A 20,816-nucleotide genomic window follows, 5' to 3' on the forward strand; every position below is an offset into this window, starting at 1 on the left:
TCAGTCTCATTCACCACATCTGATCAGGCAGTAGGGGGGTGGAGTGCACTGGGATGAGATAAATCCACCACTTCACTTGGACCGCAGTACAGGACTGAAGAGATGCCCACAAGCCCTGTTATGAAGCTTAAGTGGTTTCAGGGACTCGTATGAGGTGAATTTTATCAGAAGTATTCAATTTTTCACCATGCACAGTATTAGACGATATAGTATACAAAGCCCCCTCCCTCTATTTATTTTTCCTTGGTAGGGATAGAAATGTTGATTAATAGCTTAAATCTGCTTTGAATATAGAATATAGAGTTTAGCAGCTTGAACTGGTTGTGTGCTGCATGCAGTCCTGAGGAACAGATGGAGAGTTCTAAGGGGTTATATATTCTGTAGATTGTGTACTTGTGTGCCTGATGATATAGTATTTTCTGGTTACATAGAACTAATACAAAATGTTACAGGACAAAATTATGCCTTCAGTTACCTAGGTTCAAATGCAGAATAACTCCACTGACTAAAGGGGTTACACTACTATAACTGCAGCAAAGAATCCTGTGGCACCTTATAGACTGCGAACAGGAGCTGCTAACAGGGAGTTTTGCAAGGGAGTTCTCCAGGTGAAGGAGGAGCACATACAGCATCTGTGGGGTAAGTGACTGTCTGCAGTGTTTGGGTTTGTGTGTGTGTTTGGGGGTTACTTGCTGTGTGCTGAGCTTGTGTTTGTCAGTCTGTGTGGTTTGTTTGTTTGAAGGACCGTGTGCTGTAGCTGGCAGTTGGAGGTGGAGCTACTAGGAAGGTTTGAAAGCTAGAAGCCTCTGGTAATTGGCTGAGCCTTAACCAGTGGGCGGGGCATTCACTCAGGCCAGGGCTTTATAAAGCTGCGCACAAGCGACCAGGAGCTTAGCGACCAGGAGCTGCTAACAGGGAGTTTTGCAAGGGAGTTTGGAAGGGAAATAGGAAGGGAGGGGGCGTCCCTTGTCGGTCTCATCTGTGACCCATTGGTCCCCTAAACTCATAACCTGAGCCACATCAAAAACCTTTCTATTTACAGCAAAGAGGAGTGGACAGAGAGCTATAGACGGGAATTTGAGAGTTTGACAGAGGGAGGCTTACAATGGTGAGGAGGACCTGCAACACCTGTGCCAGCACTGCTTCTGTCTCCTCCACCTGCGCCTGTAGCCAGACAGAGCACCAAAGCATGGATGCTTTTACCCAGATTCTGGTGTGGGCTTGCAAAGACTGTAATTTGCAATTTCCACTTACTGATATCCAGGCTGGGGGTGGCATCCAATGTGAAAGGTGCCTACTGGTGGAATCTCTCAGGCAACAGGTGGGAGAGCTACAGGAGGAGGTGGCCAGGCTGAGGAACATCCATGTCCATGAGCAATTCCTGGACAGTATCCATGTGGAGATAGCTGATGGTGCTGTCCCAGTTGACAGGACTACTGACACTCCAGTGGAAGAGGAGATGCCTCAGGGTGTACCTGACACACCAGTGGAGGAGGAGGCTCAGGGTGGACACAGCCAGCTGATTACTTCTAGCAGCGGGCAGTGCTCCACCGCTGCTGCAAACCCTCCTGTTGTGGTAAAAGATACAGGAGAGAAGAAATCACCCCCAACAGTTAAGGGGGTGAAGCCTCGTACCCCTAAGGCTGGGAGGTCTGCTGCCACCACTGATAAGAAACGTAGGGTAGTGGTGGTTGGAGACTCTCTGCTGAGGGGGACGGAGACACCCATCTGTCGCCCTGACCGTTCATCCCGGGAGGTATGCTGCCTGCCAGGGGCCCGTATCCGAGATGTTACAGAGGCTTTGTCGAGGATTATCCGGCCTTCTGACTACTATCCCATGCTACTCATCCATGTGGGCACAAATGATACTGCGAGGTGTGACGCTGAGCAGATCAAGAGTGACTACAGGGCTCTGGGAGTACGGGTTAAGGAGTTTGGAGCGCAGGTGGTATTCTCTTCGATTCTTCCTGTTGAAGGTAGGGGTCCGGGCAGAGACAGATGCATCGTGGAGGTGAATGCCTGGCTGCGAAGATGGTGTCGCCAGGAGGGCTTTGGCTTCCTCGACCACGGGATGCTACTTGAGGAAGGACTACTAGGAACAGATGGCGTTCACCTTTCGAAGAGGGGAAAGGCCTTATTTGCGCACAGACTGGCTAACCTGGTAAGGAGGGCTTTAAACTAGGTTCGACGGGGACAGGTGAGCAAAGCCCACAGGTAAGTGGGGAACAAGACCTGGGAGATGGGTTGGAAACAGGAGGGAGCACGGGCTATAATGGCAGAGAGGAAGGAGGGTCAGGGCAAAGCTGGGAGGCAAAATCAAACAAGTATCTTAGATGCCTTTATACAAATGCAAGAAGTATGGGTAATAAGCAGGAAGAACTGGAAGTGCTAATAAATAAATACAACTATGACATTATTGGCATTACTGAAACTTGGTGGGATAATACACACGACTGGAATGTTGGTGTGGATGGGTATAGTTTGCTCAGGAAGGATAGACAGGGGAAAAAGGGAGGAGGTGTTGCCTTATATATTAAAAATGTACACACTTGGACTGAGGTGGAGATGGACATAGGAGACGGAAGGGTGGAGAGTCTCTGGGTTAGGCTAAAAGGGGTAAAAAACACAGGTGATGTCGTGCTGGGAGTCTACTACAGACCACCTAATCAGGCAGAAGAGGTGGATGAGGCTTTTTTCAAACAACTAACAAAATCATCCAAAGCCCAAGATTTGGTGGTGATGGGGGACTTCAACTATCCAGATATATGTTGGGACAATAACACCGCGGGGCACAGACTATCCAATAAGTTCCTGGACTGCATTGCAGACAACTTTTTGTTTCAGAAAGTTGAAAAAGCTACTAGGGGGGAAGCTGTTCTAGACTTGATTTTAACAAATAGGGAGGAACTTGTTGAGAATTTGAAAGTAGAAGGAAGCTTGGGTGAAAGTGATCATGAAATCATAGAATTTGCAATTCTAAGGAAGGGTAGAAGGGAGTACAACAGAATAGAGACAATGGATTTCAGGAAGGCGGATTTTGGTAAGCTCGGAGAGCTGATAGGCAAGGTCCCATGGGAATTAAGACTGAGCGGAAAAACAACTGAGGAAAGTTGGCAGTTTTTCAAAGGGACGCTATTAAGGGCCCAAAAGCAAGTTATTCCGATGGTTAGGAAAGATAGAAAATGTGGCAAAAGACCACCTTGGCTTACCCTTGAGATCTTGCGTGACCTACAAAATAAAAAGGCGTCATATAAAAAATGGAAACTAGGTCAGATCACGAAGGATGAATATAGGCAAATAACACAGGAATGCAGACGCAAGATTAGAAAAGCAAAGGCACAAAATGAACTCAAACTAGCTATGGGAATAAAAGGAAACAAGAAGACTTTTTATCAATACATTAGAAGCAAGAGGAAGACTAAGGACAGGGTAGGACCACTGCTCAATGAGGAGGGGGTAACAGTAACGGGAGACTTGGAAATGGCAGAGATGCTTAATAACTTCTTTGTTTCGGTCTTCACTGAGAAGTCTGAAGGAATGTCTAGTATAGTGAATGCTTACGGGAAGAGGGTAGATTTAGAAGAGAAAATAAGGAAAGAGCAAGTTAAATATCACTTAGAAAAGTTAGATGCCTGCAAGTCACCAGGGCCTGATGAAATGCATCCTAGAATACTCAAGGAGTTAATAGAAGAGGTATCTGAGCCTCTAGCTATTATCTTTGGGAAATCATGGGAGACAGGGGAGATTCCAGAAGACTGGAAGGGGGCAAATATAGTGCCCATCTATAAAAAGGGAAATAAAAACAACCCAGGAAACTACAGACCAGTTAGTTTAACTTCTGTGCCAGGGAAGATAATGGAGCAGGTAATCAAAGAAATCATCTGCAAACACTTGGAAGGTGGTAAGGTGATAGGGAATAGCCAGCATGGATTTGTAAAGAACAAATCGTGTCAAACTAATCTGATAACGTTCTTTGATAGGATAACGAGCCTTGTGGATAAGGGAGAAGCGGTGGATGTGATATATCTAGACTTTAGTAAGGCATTTGATACAGTCTCTCATGATATTCTTATAGATAAGCTAGGAAAGTACAATTTAGATGGGGCTACTATAAGGTGGGTGCATAACTGGCTGGATAACCGTACTCAGAGAGTAGTTGTTAATGGCTCCCAATCCTGCTGGAAAGGTATAACAAGTGGGGTTCCGCAGGGTTCTGTTTTGGGACCGGTTCTGTTCAATATCTTCATCAACGATTTAGATGTTGGCATAGAAAGTACGCTTATTAAGTTTGCGGACGATACCAAACTGGGAGGGATTACAACTGCTTTGGAGGACAGGATCAAAATTCAAAATGATCTGGATAAGTTGGAGAAATGGTCTGAGGTAAACAGGATGAAGTTCAATAAAGATAAATGCAAAGTGCTCCACTTAGGAAGGAACAATCAGTTTCACACATACAGAATGGGAAGAGACTGTCTAGGAAGGAGTATGGCAGAAAGAGATCTAGGGGTCGTAGTGGACCACAAGCTTAATATGAGTCAACAGTGTGATACTGTTGCAAAAAAAGCAAACGTGATTCTGGGATGCATTAACAGGTGTGTTGTAAACAAGACACGAGAAGTCATTCTTCCGCTTTACTCTGCGCTGGTTAGGCCTCAACTGGAGTATTGTGTCCAGTTCTGGGCACCGCATTTCAAGAAAGATGTGGAGAAATTGGAGAGGGTCCAGAGAAGAGCAACAAGAATGATTAAAGGTCTTGAGAACATGACCTATGAAGGAAGGCTGAAGGAATTGGGTTTGTTTAGTTTGGAAAAGAGAAGACTGAGAGGGGACATGATAGCAGTTTTCAGGTATCTAAAAGGGTGTCATCAGGAGGAGGGAGAAAACTTGTTCACCTTAGCCTCCAATGATAGAACAAGAACCAATGGGCTTAAACTGCAGCAAGGGAGATTTAGGTTGGACATTAGGAAAAAGTTCCTAACTGTCAGGGTAGTTAAACACTGGAATAGATTGCCTAGGGAAGTTGTGGAATCTCCATCTCTGGAGATATTTAAGAGTAGGTTAGATAAATGTCTATCAGGGATGGTCTAGACAGTATTTGGTCCTGCCATGATGGCAGGGGACTGGACTCGATGACCTCTCGAGGTCCCTTCCAGTCCTAGAGTCTATCAGTCTATGAGTCTATGAGACTAACAGACGTTTTGGAGCATGAGCTTTCGTGGGTGAATACCCACTTCAGATGCATGTGGTGGAAATTTCCAGGGGCAGGTATATATATGCTAGCAAGCAAGCTAGAGATAACGAGGTCAGTTCAATCAGGGAGGATGAGGCCCTGTTCTAGCAGTTGAGGTGTGAAAACCAAGAGAGGAGAAACTGGTTCTGTAGTTGGCAAGCCATTCACAGTCTTTGTTCAATCCTGAGCTGATGGTGTCAAATTTGCAGATGAACTGAAGCTCAGCAGTTTCTCTTTGAAGTCTGGTCCTGAAGTTTTTTTGCTGCAGGATGGCCACCTTAAGGTCTACTACTATAACTGAGAATTCATCCTCAGCCATTTTTTGTGCAGTCCTCTTCCTTATTTTAATTAGCAAAAACTACTATTACAGTTACTGTTCCATAAATATATTTTAATAAATGTGATATAGCATACCCTATTAATGGAAGAAAATAATTCTAACATGCAGCCATTACCCACTGCACAGTACCATCCCCTGCTCCCTCCCCCCATCCCCGGACAATAGTCTGCGCTATCTAATGTTTATGGCTTTCTTGTTTCAATGACAGTTTGGGCCATTCATGGCTTGAATGCATTTCAGAAGCCTAAATAAAGTGTGCCAGCAGCATTTGAAGTGGTTTTAGACATTACAATGCATTTTTACACTATAAAGCATAAAGAACACTACCGTAAACACTTACATATTTAGAATTCATCCTATTTACAAAACCCTAGTCTGCCTTTAAATTAATTAGAATGCACCTTCTATAGGACTATGGTTGGAAGCCAAGTAAGTTGCGTGTTTACAGATGAAGCATTGTTTTGTAGACAGGCTTAGTGTGAGTCTGTGCCAAAACAATTATTTGAGAAGTCTTTGTATGTTAAAGACACTTTAGGTTGAAATGCAAGTCATTGATTGATGTGTCCTGGATTCTTAGAGCCCTGTTCTGTAGTCTTAAAGATATGCAGACTTATTTTCCCTCTGATCTACTGATAGGTACGCTGGTTTCAACTGCATAATACTTCATTCATATAAGCTTAAATGGCTACTGGTTTGGGGGGGTTCCTATGAGAATTCCCTAATTTTCTTAGATTTTTATTTAAATGATAAAATATTACAACTAGTATACTAAGTATGTATAAATAATATTGGTTTAAACACAGTGAGCTGCAAATACACAGTTGATGGAAGGAGATTTATTTGCCTCTATGTAGTTCCATTCTTTCTCAGCAGAAAACACACACACAAACAAAACAAAAACTGGCAGGGCTGACTTTTGTTCCTGAATGTTAAACACACTTTTGCAAGTAATCGATTCTCCTCCCCACCCTACTTCATGTACAAAGGCGGTGCAGCAATTCTTTTAACCCTCCCTGTGAGTCAATACCTGCTAACAAGGGAGTGAAGAGAACAGCTTGCAGAATGATACTGACAAATTTCTGCTGGCTCATTGTGGCACATGCACCTTCTTAATTCCACCAGGGTATGAGAGAACTGAGAGTTGCACTTTTGATACAGAACACTGAGGGCTAGGATGAAAAGGACCTTCAAGGAAGTTTTAGGATCACTTTGGAGTTACTTTTTATTGAGTTACTAAAAAACCTAGACCCCAGAAAAGATTTTAGGGGGGACTAAACATAGTATTTGTGGATTCTGTTCAGAGTAGGGTGAGGAGGACTTCATCTGCTTATATCACCCAAAAAATGTCTTGTGTTTCTCATGCAAATTATCAAAAGATTTCATATAAACCACTCTTAAAGTTGGTAGGGTAACTCCCACCTTTTCATATTCTCTGTGTGTGTGTATATATATATATATATATATATATATATATATATATATACACACACTCACTATATGTTCCATTCTATGCATCCGATGAAGTGGGCTGTAGCCCACAAAAGCTTATGCTCAAATACATTTGTTAGTCTCTAAGTACCACAAGTACTCCTGTTCTTATACAGACTAAAACAGCTGCTTCTCTGAAACCCTAAATTTTAAGGGTGATATTTTCAATCTCCTACGTATGTCTACCCTTTTGTCTTACCTGGATGTAGGAGGACATATGAACCGCTTTGCCTGAGGACTATTACTTACTAGAGTGAACTCATACTTTTCAACTAAAGGATCTGCAGTCATAATGCTTATGTTTGTTCTGCTCTTAGCTGACACCAATTTTGAATCATGCAATCACAGATCAGGGAACTGGATAACAACTTTTGGATGATCTAAACTAATCTGCTGTTTTCTTCAGGATTCTCTTCAACATTAATTTCTTAAGGGTTTAACTAGTCTGTTTCTGAATACTCTTGCAACGATGATTTAGGGCCCAATCCAATTCCCCTCCATGTCATTGGGTGTCTTTCCATTGATTTCAATAGGCATTAGATTAAGCCCTCAGAGACATTCCTAGGCAAATTACCCCATTGTTACAATTAGAACATGTTCCTATTTTAACCCCGTGGATTTCCCTCTGCATTACTATTATTAATGAGTTCTGGTTGTTCCAATTAAATTACTTTTCTATCTCCAACTTCCCTAACTGCATTACCTTGAATTTTTCTTAATCAAATCTGTTCTTTGGGGGCTTGGATCTTTAAAGTACTGTGGACCTCCTTACCTAGTCGATATAAGTTGTGGCCATCTCACCTCTTGGGAGGCTCTCAGCTTTGTTTGAGTGAACATTGAGAGGTGCAAACTCACCATTATTTTCCCATGAAGCTCAAGTCTGTCAGCTGTAATCAGCATCACCCAGCCCTGGGAACAAGAGAGCCAAGATCCAGCAAGCTGCCAGACTGGCTGTTTGTCACCATGGTGAGTCTTTATGGCTTCAGACATGTTTAACCATATAACAAGCAGTCTTGAATGCCTCCAATCAATGTGAATATCCTGATACATTTTTGAAGTCTTCTACAAATGCTGTTGGTTTTTTTTTAAGATCACATTACTTTCAAAGTCAGCCAATGTAATATTAAGTACAGTACTAACATTTTGTGTCCAAAAGATTTGGTATTTTAAAATATTAAAATATTAAACATTATTAAATCTTTGTTTTTAAAAAAGCATGTTTTAAATAGTAATGTTTGTGGTAAGGTAATTGACCTTGAAGCTGCTACATCCTGTTGCATTGCAGTAAAGATGCAATAGAAGGCACTCATTTGTAAAGGACATTTTGATGAAAGGCAAGTATATTGTAGTTCCCAAGTAGTGAGTATGCATAATGACAGGTAATTGAAGAAAACAGAATTTTAAAGAGTACAAACCAAAAAATACTGTGCTCGTTTTAAACTGTGGCACTGGGAGCTTCGGGAGTGAAATCTTGGGAGTTTTGCCTTTGACTTCAGTGGTGCCAGGGTTTCATGCTTGGCGATAGTTTTTATTCACTATGCAAATTTCTAAAAGGTTCATGCATGTTTTTAAATTTTAGGGCCTATCCTTAGGGGAGGGATAGCTCAGTGGTTTGAGCATTGGTCTGCTAAATCTAAGGTTCTGAGTTCAGTCCTTGAGGGGGTCATTTACAAATCTGAGGCAAAAATCTGTCTGGGGATTGGTCCTGCTTCGAGCAGGGGGTTCAACAAGATGATTGAGATCCCTGGCTTTCTGTGTTTCACATTAATAAGTGTGTAGAAAGAAAGTGGTTTCACTAAACACTTCAGTCTCTCCCACATTAACTAAGCCATCTCTTTTGAATGTCCTTGCCTTGACACATAATACTGATTATTGTTCATGCTCAAGTAAATCATCATTTTATGGTACTCATGATGAAAGTACATGTGGATATAAGTATAACATGGGGTTTTATCCTTGTAATTAATGAAAATAAATTCTGATCAAACAGTTACATCCACACATTTGGAACTACGTCTCCTGGGTTGTCTTTTTGGCTTTACCATTTATGCACTGGTTGACATTGTGCATGTTACTTAACCTCACCATGTATCAATTGAATCATATAAGAAAGGAGTCCCAATAATATTGTCTATGTACCAGGGCAGGGGAATGCTGAGGCAATATTATGTATAACATTATTGCACTCACCTTCTTTGTGCACCTAACTTTAACTTTTTAATGAAGCACAGGCCCCAGTTTTGTCTATTCAGAAGTTTTTGAAAGACACAAAGTATTCCAACTAAAGTCCATGTCTCCTCCCCACTGCTTATATTCCTTTCTTTGGGCAAAAGTCAAAAGCTGAAATATAAAGTATGTAGGCTATATTTACTTTCCTCATAGGGGTCTAGTAAGCCATAATTAATATTAGATCTAGCTAAAGGTGATATAAAAGCAAATTATTATTTTTTACTTAAATCATAGATAATAAATTCACTGTACACAGTTTCAAAGACCTTGTGAGCTATACATTTAGAATAGAAGATTGTTTTTAATGCACTCACTACCCACGAAAAGTCATTTGTGCTACGGTTTGTTGAGATATCCCAAACTCCCAAAGGTACAGTATTTCAGCACTCTTCTAGTTATGTATTATCATCTGATATCTTAGCTTTCTTGTTGTCCTCACTTGTTCATATGTCTCTCGTGATGTGAGATGTCACTGGAGCACTGTTCTGGTTCCTTGCATTAGGCCATTAAAGAAATTTTACACTGCCTTACTTTTGTACAGCTTATCTAAATGATATCCTCAGAGACTATTTGCAAATGAGATTCAGTTCCTCGTCATCATACCCTTCAAATTTGTTTCTACCTGTAATGACTGAGGACATTGTTTCAGAACTTCTTTCAGATGATGCATAACAATATGTGTTCCAAAAACCTAATGTTTCTGAACTTCCAAAGAAAATGTTTGTTTGTGAGATTGACAGAAGAAGAGGCTATACAAGCAACTTTGATCTGCCAGAACAAAAGGTTTGGAGCTATTTACATAAAGTAAAATAAATTAATTTATGTTTAAAGCTCATTAAAATATCATACCTGTAATAATTAGGCAAAGGAAAAAATACCTCCAATATTTCCCAAAGTAGATGATTTTTCTATGATATTTAAATGAATGGGTGGTGCATTTTGGCCACAGGCAACATCAAAGTGTGCTATTCATGTTCTGGGATTAATGCCCTTCTGGTGCTGAAGTTAATCATCTTCACAATTATCCAATTATATGGAGAAAGTTAAGCTATCTTTTTATAGAGGAAAAGTGACAGTCCCTGGGGTTGCTATTCAGATTGGAAGTAAACCAAATCTCTCTGAGAAACAGAAAAGATTTTATTCATTTTATGAGTCCTGGGATGATCTGTGCACATAACCCTAGGCAGTTTCATAGCACCTTTGGTGGAAGTTAAAGCCTTTAAAAATGCTTCGCATCATATTCATTAGATTTTCTTGGGTTCCGACTTCCAATGCAGTATTACTTACAGAATTAGGAAAAAACTTACAATTAATAATGAGTAAATGAGGCTCTGGAAGCTTTGGTTTCCCATTACATTTGAATTATTCATTAGAATTTACTGCACTGTAGCCCCAATTATTTAAAAAAAAAAAAAAGCAAAACACCCTACCCCCAAATATCAGCAACAACAAAAAAACTTTTGTCTTTCTTCATCTGTGGGGAGATGGTGATGGGGACAGAATGCATAAAACTAACCAGCAAGATCATTTTCCATTCAGAGCTCTTCATTCATCTGATAGCCAGAACCTTCCTTCATATTTTTTCTGTAGATTACATGTCCTGATGTTACAGAATTAAAAGGAGGTACATTAGATTGTATGAATTATTCACAGGAAACCATGGAAATAGGAAATACCATCAGACACAATGAATAGCAATGCTATTAATTCCAGTTTAGATTAACATTCAGCAAGTCATAAATACAGTAGATGTAACCACAAAAGCTATGATCAAACAATATTGAGTTTAATTTCAATCTACTTCATCATTTACAGCAATGGTTCTCAACCAGGGGTATGTGTTCCCCTGGGGGTACACAGAGGTCTTCCAGGGGGTACATCAACTCATCTATGTATTTACCTAGTTTTACTACAGGCTAAATAAAAAGCACTAGCGAACTAAAATTTCATACAGACAATGACTTGTTTATACTGCTCTATATACTGTACCAGGGTTCTCAGACTGGGAGTTGGGATCCCTCAGAGGGTCATGAGGTTATTACATGGCGGGGGGTCACGAGCTGTCAAACCCTGCTTTGCCTCCAGCATTTATAATAGTGTTAAATATATTAAAAGATGTTACACTCAGAGGCTTGCTATATGAAAGGGGTCACCAATACAAAAGTTTGAGAAGCACTGTACTATACTCTGAAATGTAAGTAGAATATTTATAATTACATGGTAAAAATGAGAAAATAGGCAATTTTTCGATAATAGCGTGTTGTGATACTTTTGTATTTTTATATCTGATTTTGTAAGCAAGTAGTTTGAAACTTGGGGGTACGCAACACAAATCAGACTCCTGAAAGGGGTACAGTAGTCTGGAAAGGTTGAGAGCCCCTGATTTACAGCAGCAAAGCGTAAAATTACAAACTTCCTTCTCCCCAGCTTTTTCCTGTAGCATTATATTCGACATAGACATTTTAGCACTTTGTTGTGCGATATAACTTTCCCTTTGGAGACTTCTGCAATATAATATTATATATGCATAACTGGATGAAGGAGAAACAGAGGTTTTTTTTGCATAAGGAATGAGCTGCAATTCTGTGGAAATCATAATATAAATCCGCACTGAAGCTTCAAGGTGAAATTTCCAGCCAGAGTAGACATACTCATGCTAGCTCTAACGGAGATAGCAAGCTTAAAAATAGAAGGGTAGCCACTCAGGTGTGAACAGTGGAAGAGGCTAGCTGCCCCAGTATGAATCTGGATTATACTTGGGTGGCTATTTGCTGCAGTCTGGCACCCCACATAATATCACAGATACCTGCATTAGCTCTGATAACACTAAAAATAAAGTGTAATGGATTTACACACATTGAATCTATTTCCCCATGTTAGTATCCTCACACCTTCTTGTCAAACTGTCTGAAATGGGCCATCTTAATTATCACTACAGAAGTTTTTTTTCTCCTGCTGATAATTGCTCATCTTAATTAATTAGCCTCTTAGAGTTGGTAGGGCAACTCCTACCTTTTCATGTTCCCCTTTACAAAAGAACTAAAAATAAAAGGATATGTCTATTCAAGATGGAAATTACTCCTTCCAGCTTCAGGATAGACATACCTGTAGTACTGTAAATAAAACCTGTATGCAAAAGAGGACAGAATTAAGGTTGCACATACATTAAGTTTAGCATGTTCTGATTTTTGACTACTTCATTTTGCAAGTTTAACATTTCCACCTATATGACAATAATATATATTATTGTAATCTAAATCTTTCTCCTGGGTGCTGTTAGTAGCAACAAGGAACCAGCTCAAATGTCTAGAGTTCTTCTTAAAATTAACACAAACCTCACTGGCTCACACCCCTACCCAGAGTTTATGAGAAAACTAAATATTTTCTTTGGGCAACCCTAACAGGCATCACTTCCCCACCTGCAAACACTGAGTCTGTGTATATAAAACAAGGGAAACCCCCATTGGGGACAAGGGGACACAGCATCAACTTGGAAAAACCCTTCAACAACGTATATAAATGAATGATAAGTAAATGCCATGTCCCCATAGTTTCTTTGGCAGTACTGCTTTAACTCAATTCACCCATCGGTATATAGGTCCAATAAGCTAATGTTCCCTTTACCACGTCACTTCTCCCCTTCATCCTCTATTGCACCTCACATATGGTTCGGGGCACGTGGCTAGCATACCTGTAGAGTCCATGATTGCAGCTGAGCCGATCTATCTCTAGTTCTTTGTGAAGCATTGCTTGGTCTGTTTCTGAGGCTCCACTACCTAACCCAATTATAGTGATTTCAACTTTATTTGTGCTGGTGATGGGGGTCATCGCTAGAGTTCACTTAGTTATATTGCCTCCCTCCACAGCTTCAATCCTCTGTGCCATCTCTCATCATGAAGCTCTTCCTGTCATCTCTTTGCAAAGTCTTTAGTGGAGGAAGAGGATCAATGATATATCATTTCTTTTAGCAGAGTCTTTGCAGCCAGTGATGCATTCCTTGCCACACGGTAGGGGATCCCCCCTCCTCTCAGTTCAGTCCCACTACCCAGCCAATTCAGAGTTTGAGTGCAATTCTCCTGACTTCCAAAGTGCAACATGGAAGTTTTCAAGGTAGAAAGCTTATGCAAATGAAACTCACTCTGTTGCTGTACTTCTTCCTGTTCATCAACAGATGATAGTACCTAGCTTGCTACTTTCTATAATTTTCAGGCCCCCGAGCTTCAGATATATGTATTATACATTTTATTTTGTTTGTTGTGTTGTAGTAATACCTAGAAGCCCTACGCATGGACCAGGACCCAATTTTGCTAGATACAAACACATAACAAAAGGATGATTCCTGCCCCAGAGATCTTACAATCTTAAATATAAAATGAGACAAGTGGATACACAGGAACAGAGGGGGAGCAGGGAAATAATAAGATAATGGTGTTCACACAGATTAATTACAATATTAAGATACCAGACACTGGATGTAAATGCATATACTTTCAGACTCTTTTGTCATTGTAGTGGACTGTATTCCTTGTTGCAAAGGTGTTGATTTTCTTTGTTTACTACTTACCAGCTTGAAAAACAGGAGCAGAACAAATTGAATATTAATGATGTGGAAAATGCAGAGAACATTGAGGTGGGAACACCTGCAAGTGACACAAAATAACTTAAATTAGTCAAGAGTAGAGAAGATGGAGGAACCTCAGAGGGACCTGGCTAGGCTAGCTGAATGGGGCATAATGGCAAAGGAAACTCAGACCACCAGAGAGAGCTAGCAAAAAAGCTAGGATGAGGAAAGGAGAGCAGAGAGCATAATGGTGGACATAGCTGTGATATTTTGTGAGTTAGAATAAAGAATCCAATTAATCTTAATTGGACTAATTTGGACCTTCATCTTGCATCATTAAAGCCAGCATGAGCTGGATCAGGTCTTTTCTTTGCTTACAGTTTTGCTTACAATGTTTCTGGCTTATATTTATTTGATTTATGTAAGATTTGAATTCTGTAGCAAACTGGTCTTTTTTATTACAATGTTTGCAATTTTCTAGAAAGTCTCCCATATGATAAATAGGCTTTGAAGAATTAGATTTTTATCAGTAAATGTCAATTTCACTGTACACACACACACAAACCAAAGGAAAATAATATTTTCATTGACAGTAATCAAATTTTACAGGTAGAAAAATTTTTTAAAAAACCCGCTTCCTGAGAACTTATGAAAGTCAAAATCCAGTTATTTAGGCTTCTCAGTTAGGATTGTTATAAAAGGACTAATGAATGAATAGTAAAAACAAGTGTGATTGGTTGATTTAAATATACTTTGTATACATGATGTTGACAGTTTTTGTTTAATGATTATAATGCTGTTAACTTTTCGAATCTCAATATCTATTGTCATTAAATTGTCTGACCTACCCATAATTCCCTGCAACTGTGAAAATTTAAATTGATTAAAAATCTTTAAAAATAAACATCAATATTATTTGTTGAAATTATAAAAAACAATAAAATTTGAATTCTGACAAACCTAATGATTGACATCACCAGATCTATTGCACATGAGAGAAAGTTGTTTTTTAATGTGGATTTTTTTGCAAATGTGGGCTTTTTCCCTGAACATCATTTTAAATTACTGCAATATCATTAATGGTCTGGTCTGTATGAAAGAAAGTGAATAATGCCACTTTAATGGCTAGTTCAATTCTTTTACTAACTCAGTCATAGTGGGGGTTAGATCTTTCTCTGTTAGCATGTGCTCTCTAATGGAAAAAAGACTTGTCTTTTCAAATGATTTGAGCAAGAATTGAGCAAGCTAGACTCAGGGCTTCTCTACACTTGAAACACTACAGCCGCGCTGCCTTAGTTCTTCAGCGTAGACATTACTTATGCCGACAAAGGAGGGGCTCTCCCTTCATCATATGTAATACACCTCCCCAAAAGGTGGTAGCTAGGTTGACAGAAGAATTCTTCCATTTACCTAGTGCTGTCTACATGGTGGGGTAAGTCAGCTTAACTACCTCGCTCAGAGGTGTGGATTTTTCATTCCCCTGAGCAAGGTAGCTGGGTCGACCTAACTTTTTTGTGCAGACCAGGCCTCAGTGAATGTTAGCCCAAAGGCTGAGACAAAGAGTTCTCTTCAATCCTCATTCCCCATGACCCACAGAGCAGGGGCTTTTTCACTATCTGTGGCCTTGACTAAGCACAAGTTAAGCTTAGGTTGGGCTTGGCTAACATAAGCTAGCTAAACCTGCCCTAAACTCAGCTATTTTCCCTAGTCTATGTGAACCTATGTTGTCCACTTTCTCCATAGGGTTACCAAATTTCAGGTTCCTAAAATGGGGACACTGCTGGGGGTGGGGGAGGGGACAGAAGTGGGAGGGGAGATACAATTGGGAGTGGGGGATACCTGTGGCCAGGGTACTCCACTGGAGGTGGGAGGCAGTGTTGCTCCCTGTCACAGTGGCAGGTGGCTGGTACAAGCCCAGGATGCAGCACTGGCCATCAGTCAGCGCCTCCCTGCAGATCTACCTGTGACACTACACCCCATATTCATCATAGTAATATTATTATATGATTATGGCATAATTATGATGCATTTTGTACAAAATGGGTCATGTAAGATGTCATTGGAAAAGTTATGATTTGCTGAATATGATTATTCTATTAGTATGCATATATAATTTTTTGTATCTGAAGTTATGACTATTGACCATGTATCTGAATTTTACATGTAGTCACACCTGGGTGACACCCACTAGAAAAGATGCTACCAGTCTAAACAGCCGGTTGTGAAGGGCCCATTCAGGGTAATGGACTATTAGGAAAAAACAATAGGCCTTAGGAGAACATTGTCCCCCACCTGGTGAACCTCCCTGAGAATGCTTCAGACAGACTATGGATAATAGCTGCTATGACTCTGCAAGGACGTGACCAGCCCACAAACTGGGCTGGGAACTGATTTTGGAACAAAGGGTTCCTGCCATATGTTAAATTTATATAAGGTGGGGTGTGACATTATCAAGGGGCCTCTCTCCCCACACAACAGAATTCCTGGAAACACCTGAGGAACAAAGATTGGGTTGGGGAAACTGTTGGTCCCAGGCTAAAAGGATTTCCAGCCTGTGTATGGAAACCTGGTGAACTGCTTATATTATCAGCCAGGTGAGAGATTGCTAATTAATATCGAATCTATCTAGTATTTTAGGCTTAGTTTGCGGTTTTATTTATTTACTAGGTAATCTGCTCTCATCTTTTTGCTCTCACTTATAATAACTTTAAACCTTTATTTTTGTATTTAATAAACATATTTTATATTTTAATCTAAACCAGTGTGCTTTTGACTGAAGTGTCTGGGGAAAATCTCAGCTTGGTTTAACACAAGTGTATTGTACATATTCCTCTTCGCATTGAGGGAGAGGCGAACTGGGAAATAAATTCATACTGGTCGTGATTTTGATCAGAGCAGGACAGTACAGCTCTGGGGTACTAGGCTAGGGTTTATTTTGTCTGTATCCTCTCTGTTGTTGGTTCATGAAGTGACTGCTTCTGGGTGTGTCCCTGCCTATGTGAATGCTGGTGGAAGTGTAGGACTGGGAGCAGTCTATAACTTGTCACAGCAGCACGGTGCTGAGAGGGAGCCCAGAGGGCTCAGTAGTACCCCAATTCCAGGTGGCACCCGGAGAGGAACCTGTCACACCCCCCTCTCCAGGGCTGGGAGCTGGGGCCTGGGTGGACGGTATATGGCAGCTTTGGGTGCAGGGGAAAGGGCATATCATGGGTGGTGGGTGAACCACTGGCTTGGGGAGGTTATCTCCCAGCCAGACCTAGCCCACCTTTCGACCTGAAGCCCCAACCCCTTCCCCTGTGGAAGCCCAGAGCGCCCCCCTTGCAGCCACCAGCACCCCTGCCCCAGCCCTGGGCCACCCATCTGGCATCTCTCTGCATCTTTAGGCACCTAGACATCTTTAAAATCTAGCCCAAGTCCTTTTTAAAAATGGGACTTAGGTGCCTAAAATTTTGAAAATGTTACCCTAATTCAATTGATTGATCAGTCTTCTTTCTCCAAAAAAAGCTATAACATTCTGCCATAACCAAAGTCCTGGTAAACCAAAGTCCTTTTCATCTACAAGAATTGCTTTATCAGAAATTGGACAAGGAGGAAAATCTGATGTGATGGGTGTGACGGGTTGGATCACAGAAACCCCTTTGGGAACTGCCAGCTGAGGTTCCAAGACTACTTCTGCCCCTGCTTTCCCTGACAGTTTGGGACTCCAGCACCCTGTCTTGTTGAGTTGGACATGCCAGTCTGCTCCAACACAGACCCAGGGTCTGAACCATGTGCCCCAAAGCTGCAGACTTAGCTGAAAGCAACTTGAGAAGTGTTCCTGTCTTAAACGCTCAGATGTCCAACTCCAATGGGGTCCAAACCCCAAATAAATCCATAAACTCATAAATTGTTCGCCCTCTATAACACTGATAGAGAGATATGGATAGCTGTTTGCCCCCGTCCCCAGGTATTAAATACATACTCTGGGTTAATTAATAAGTAAAAAGTGATTTTATTAAATACAGAAAGTAGGATTTAAATGGTTCCATGTAGTGACAGACAGAACAAAGTGAATTACCAAGTAAAATAAAATAAAATATGCAAGTCTGAGTATAATACAGTAAGAAAACAGAGTACAGATAAAAACCTTACCCTTACAGAAGTTCCAGTAAGCTTCCTTTTACAGGCTAGTCTCCTTCTAGTCTGGGTCCAGCAATCAGTCATACCCCTATAGTTACTGACCTTTGTTCCAGTTTCTTTCAGGTATCCTTGGGGGGTGGAGAGGCTCCCTCTTTAGCCAGCTGAAGACAAAATGAAGGGGTCTCCCACAGGCTTATATAGACTTTCTCTTGTGAGTGGAGACCCCCTCCTCTCTCCTGTGCAAAGTCCAGCTCCAAGATGGAGTTTTGGAGTTACGTGGGCGAGTCACATGTCCATGCATGACTCAGTTTTTACAGACAGCAGCCATTGCTCACCTGCTACCTTGAACATCCTCATGTAGACTTCTTATGTGGATTGGAACATCCCAAGATCCATTGGCCCTTAAGTGCTTCTTTACTGGGCATTTAATTTGTACAGTCCTTTCTCAAGAAGCTGACCAAATGCTTTACAAAGGCTACTTGAAAATCAAGCCAGTACACAGCCAATATTAATAACTTCAAATACAAAAATGATACATGCATACAAATAGGATTAGTAGATTCAGTAGATCATAACCTTTACAGAGATATGTTACATGGCATATGCAGCATAAAACATATTCTAGTTATCTCATATATACATTCATAAGCATATTTCCATAAAGCCCTGGTGGGAGCACCATCACAATGAGTAAATTTAAAATATCTTTTGTCTTTCAGGCCAAAGAGCATTCTTTTGATTTGCAGAAAAGTTACCAATGTAAATCAGTGTTTCCCAAACTAGAGGTCAGGAGTCTATAGAGTAATTTTCCACTTTTACTATTTGCAGAAACTTATTCTGTAAGTGGGAGGTGATAATTTGTAATGAACTTTGGGATCCTGTGTGGTGAAGGACACTAGCTACATTTCTATTATTATAATTATTTGTTCAAAGTTTGTTCAGCAGCATTAAATGACACACACAGAACTTTTAGCCAGTTCAGGTTCCCCCCCTCCTGCTTCCACTCTAGGAGCAGAAAACAAATTAGATATACAATGTAATGTTTCATTAGGCAGCTTTGAAGAAAAATAAATGTGTCATATCATGTGTCATATCATAATAAACCATAGCAAAATTATTAAGTTCTGGATATTACCTTTTTATCTTTCTTAAGTACTAACTGATGAATTTAGGCTTAATTTTTTTTTTTTGGAGACAGGGACTGTGTTTTTGGTCTGTGTTTGAACTGTGCTGGTACAATGAGGTTCAAGTCCATTCTATGACAATACAACAAATGCTTATAGTAACAACAATAGATGTTTGGCTGGTAGAGACTACATATTCAAATGTTATATGACAATTGTAAGTAAGGAATGACCATGGCACAGTTCATGCTCTATGAGCTTTTTCTACCAGGTTTTCTAACAGGTATCAGGAACTCCTGTTTGTATTGCTTTTTTCTTTTGAACTTCCAGCTTTTTTGTAGCATCCTTTACATTATGTCTCCCATCATTTTTCCTGGCTCATGAACTAATGCAACATAATTCAATGTGTGCTGGCATCATACTTCAAAACTGAAAGAGCACATTTCCTTCAGATCAGATATTTGCCATCAATTTGAGAAGCAGGAACTGGTTCCAAATGTATTGTCATTGGATCACTGACAAAGAATCCTCATTTTTCATGCCAAACCTATTTTATTTTCACGTGTACTGAGTAATGAGAATGTAAATTGGCCTTTGGTGGTGTTTTTTCTATTTCACATGCATGCATCAATACCACTCTAATCCTGTCTAATTAGGACCAATTTACCATGCACAGGATTAAAATATTGTAAACATTTATTTACCAGTTAGTATATTTCCTGGCCAGACACTGAACAGATAAGCTGATATTATGAAATAAAAAGCTATATGCATACAAATTCCATTGTATTAAACATCTAGCCATATTATGCAAAATAGCAAAGTAAAAACAAATTCGAAAGGCACTGTTGCAGTAATACATAAGCCTGTTTTAATTCCTCCTTTTCTGTATTTTATTACAATTTGATATAGTTATGATTGTCAGTTCAACATGTCTTGTTAAGATATGTTTGTGTGCTTTTAAAAAAGGAAAGCCCCAATGGGAAAATATTTATTGACCAATCCTGTTAACATAAAACAGCTGACTGTTTTTTGTTGTTGGGGTGGAGGGAGGTATGGCTAGACCATTTAAATAATTCTCCGTCTGGGATCTTATTGTCCAAAGTGATATAAAATAATGGAAGAGAGGAGAAAGATTCAACAAACTTTTTCTAACATGGGGAAGTGGGAAGGAGCAAAATGTCAATAGGCTTAGATGAAACAGAGAGAAAGTAGTTTATATGTAGTTATGGTTGCAACCAGGTCTCATTAAAAGTCCTATTTTTATTCTCCTAAAATTTGGGCTAGTGAAATTGTTTTAGCTCACAAATCATGCAGCTCTTTGAGATGGCTAAAGATTTTTTTCCTCTGCAAAGTGTGGAAGAAATTGTCCAAACAGTTTTTAAGTTATAGGTAATTTTAAAAAAGAAAACTGATACAAATTTTCAACCTGTCCAACATTATTTGAGTCTCTCTAGCTCCAAAACTTGTTACTTTGCCTTTTCACATAGATTAGTTAAATGTCCTTGAAAACTGATGAATGGGCTATCTTTGAAGACAAGTTGAAATTGAGCAAAGTGAATAGTGAAATCCCCAGGAACTTTAAATGAGGAATTAAAGGGCCCAGGGCTGTGGCTGTGATAGCAGCAGCTGGGAGCCCCGGGCCCTTTAAATCACCCCCCAAGCTTCCAGCTGCAGAGGCGGCTGGGAGTCTTGAGGGTGATTTAAAGGGCTCCGGGCACC

At 40.2% G+C, this 20,816-nt stretch overlaps 1 protein-coding gene across 1 annotated transcript in view; it reads left to right on the plus strand.

Moving 5' to 3' along the window:
- Nucleotides 1-1,653: 1,653 nt before the first annotated feature.
- The window catches only part of LOC127044257 (uncharacterized), a 134,807-nt gene continuing 115,644 nt past the window's right edge, over nucleotides 1,654-20,816 (plus strand). The window contains exon 1 of the mRNA XM_050938865.1: nucleotides 1,654-1,742. The gene's annotated coding sequence lies outside the window, so the exon portion shown is untranslated. The remainder of the gene's footprint in view (nucleotides 1,743-20,816) is intronic.

The sequence above is a fragment of the Gopherus flavomarginatus genome, chromosome 2 (assembly GCF_025201925.1).
Source record: "Gopherus flavomarginatus isolate rGopFla2 chromosome 2, rGopFla2.mat.asm, whole genome shotgun sequence".
NCBI lineage: Eukaryota > Metazoa > Chordata > Testudines > Testudinidae > Gopherus > Gopherus flavomarginatus.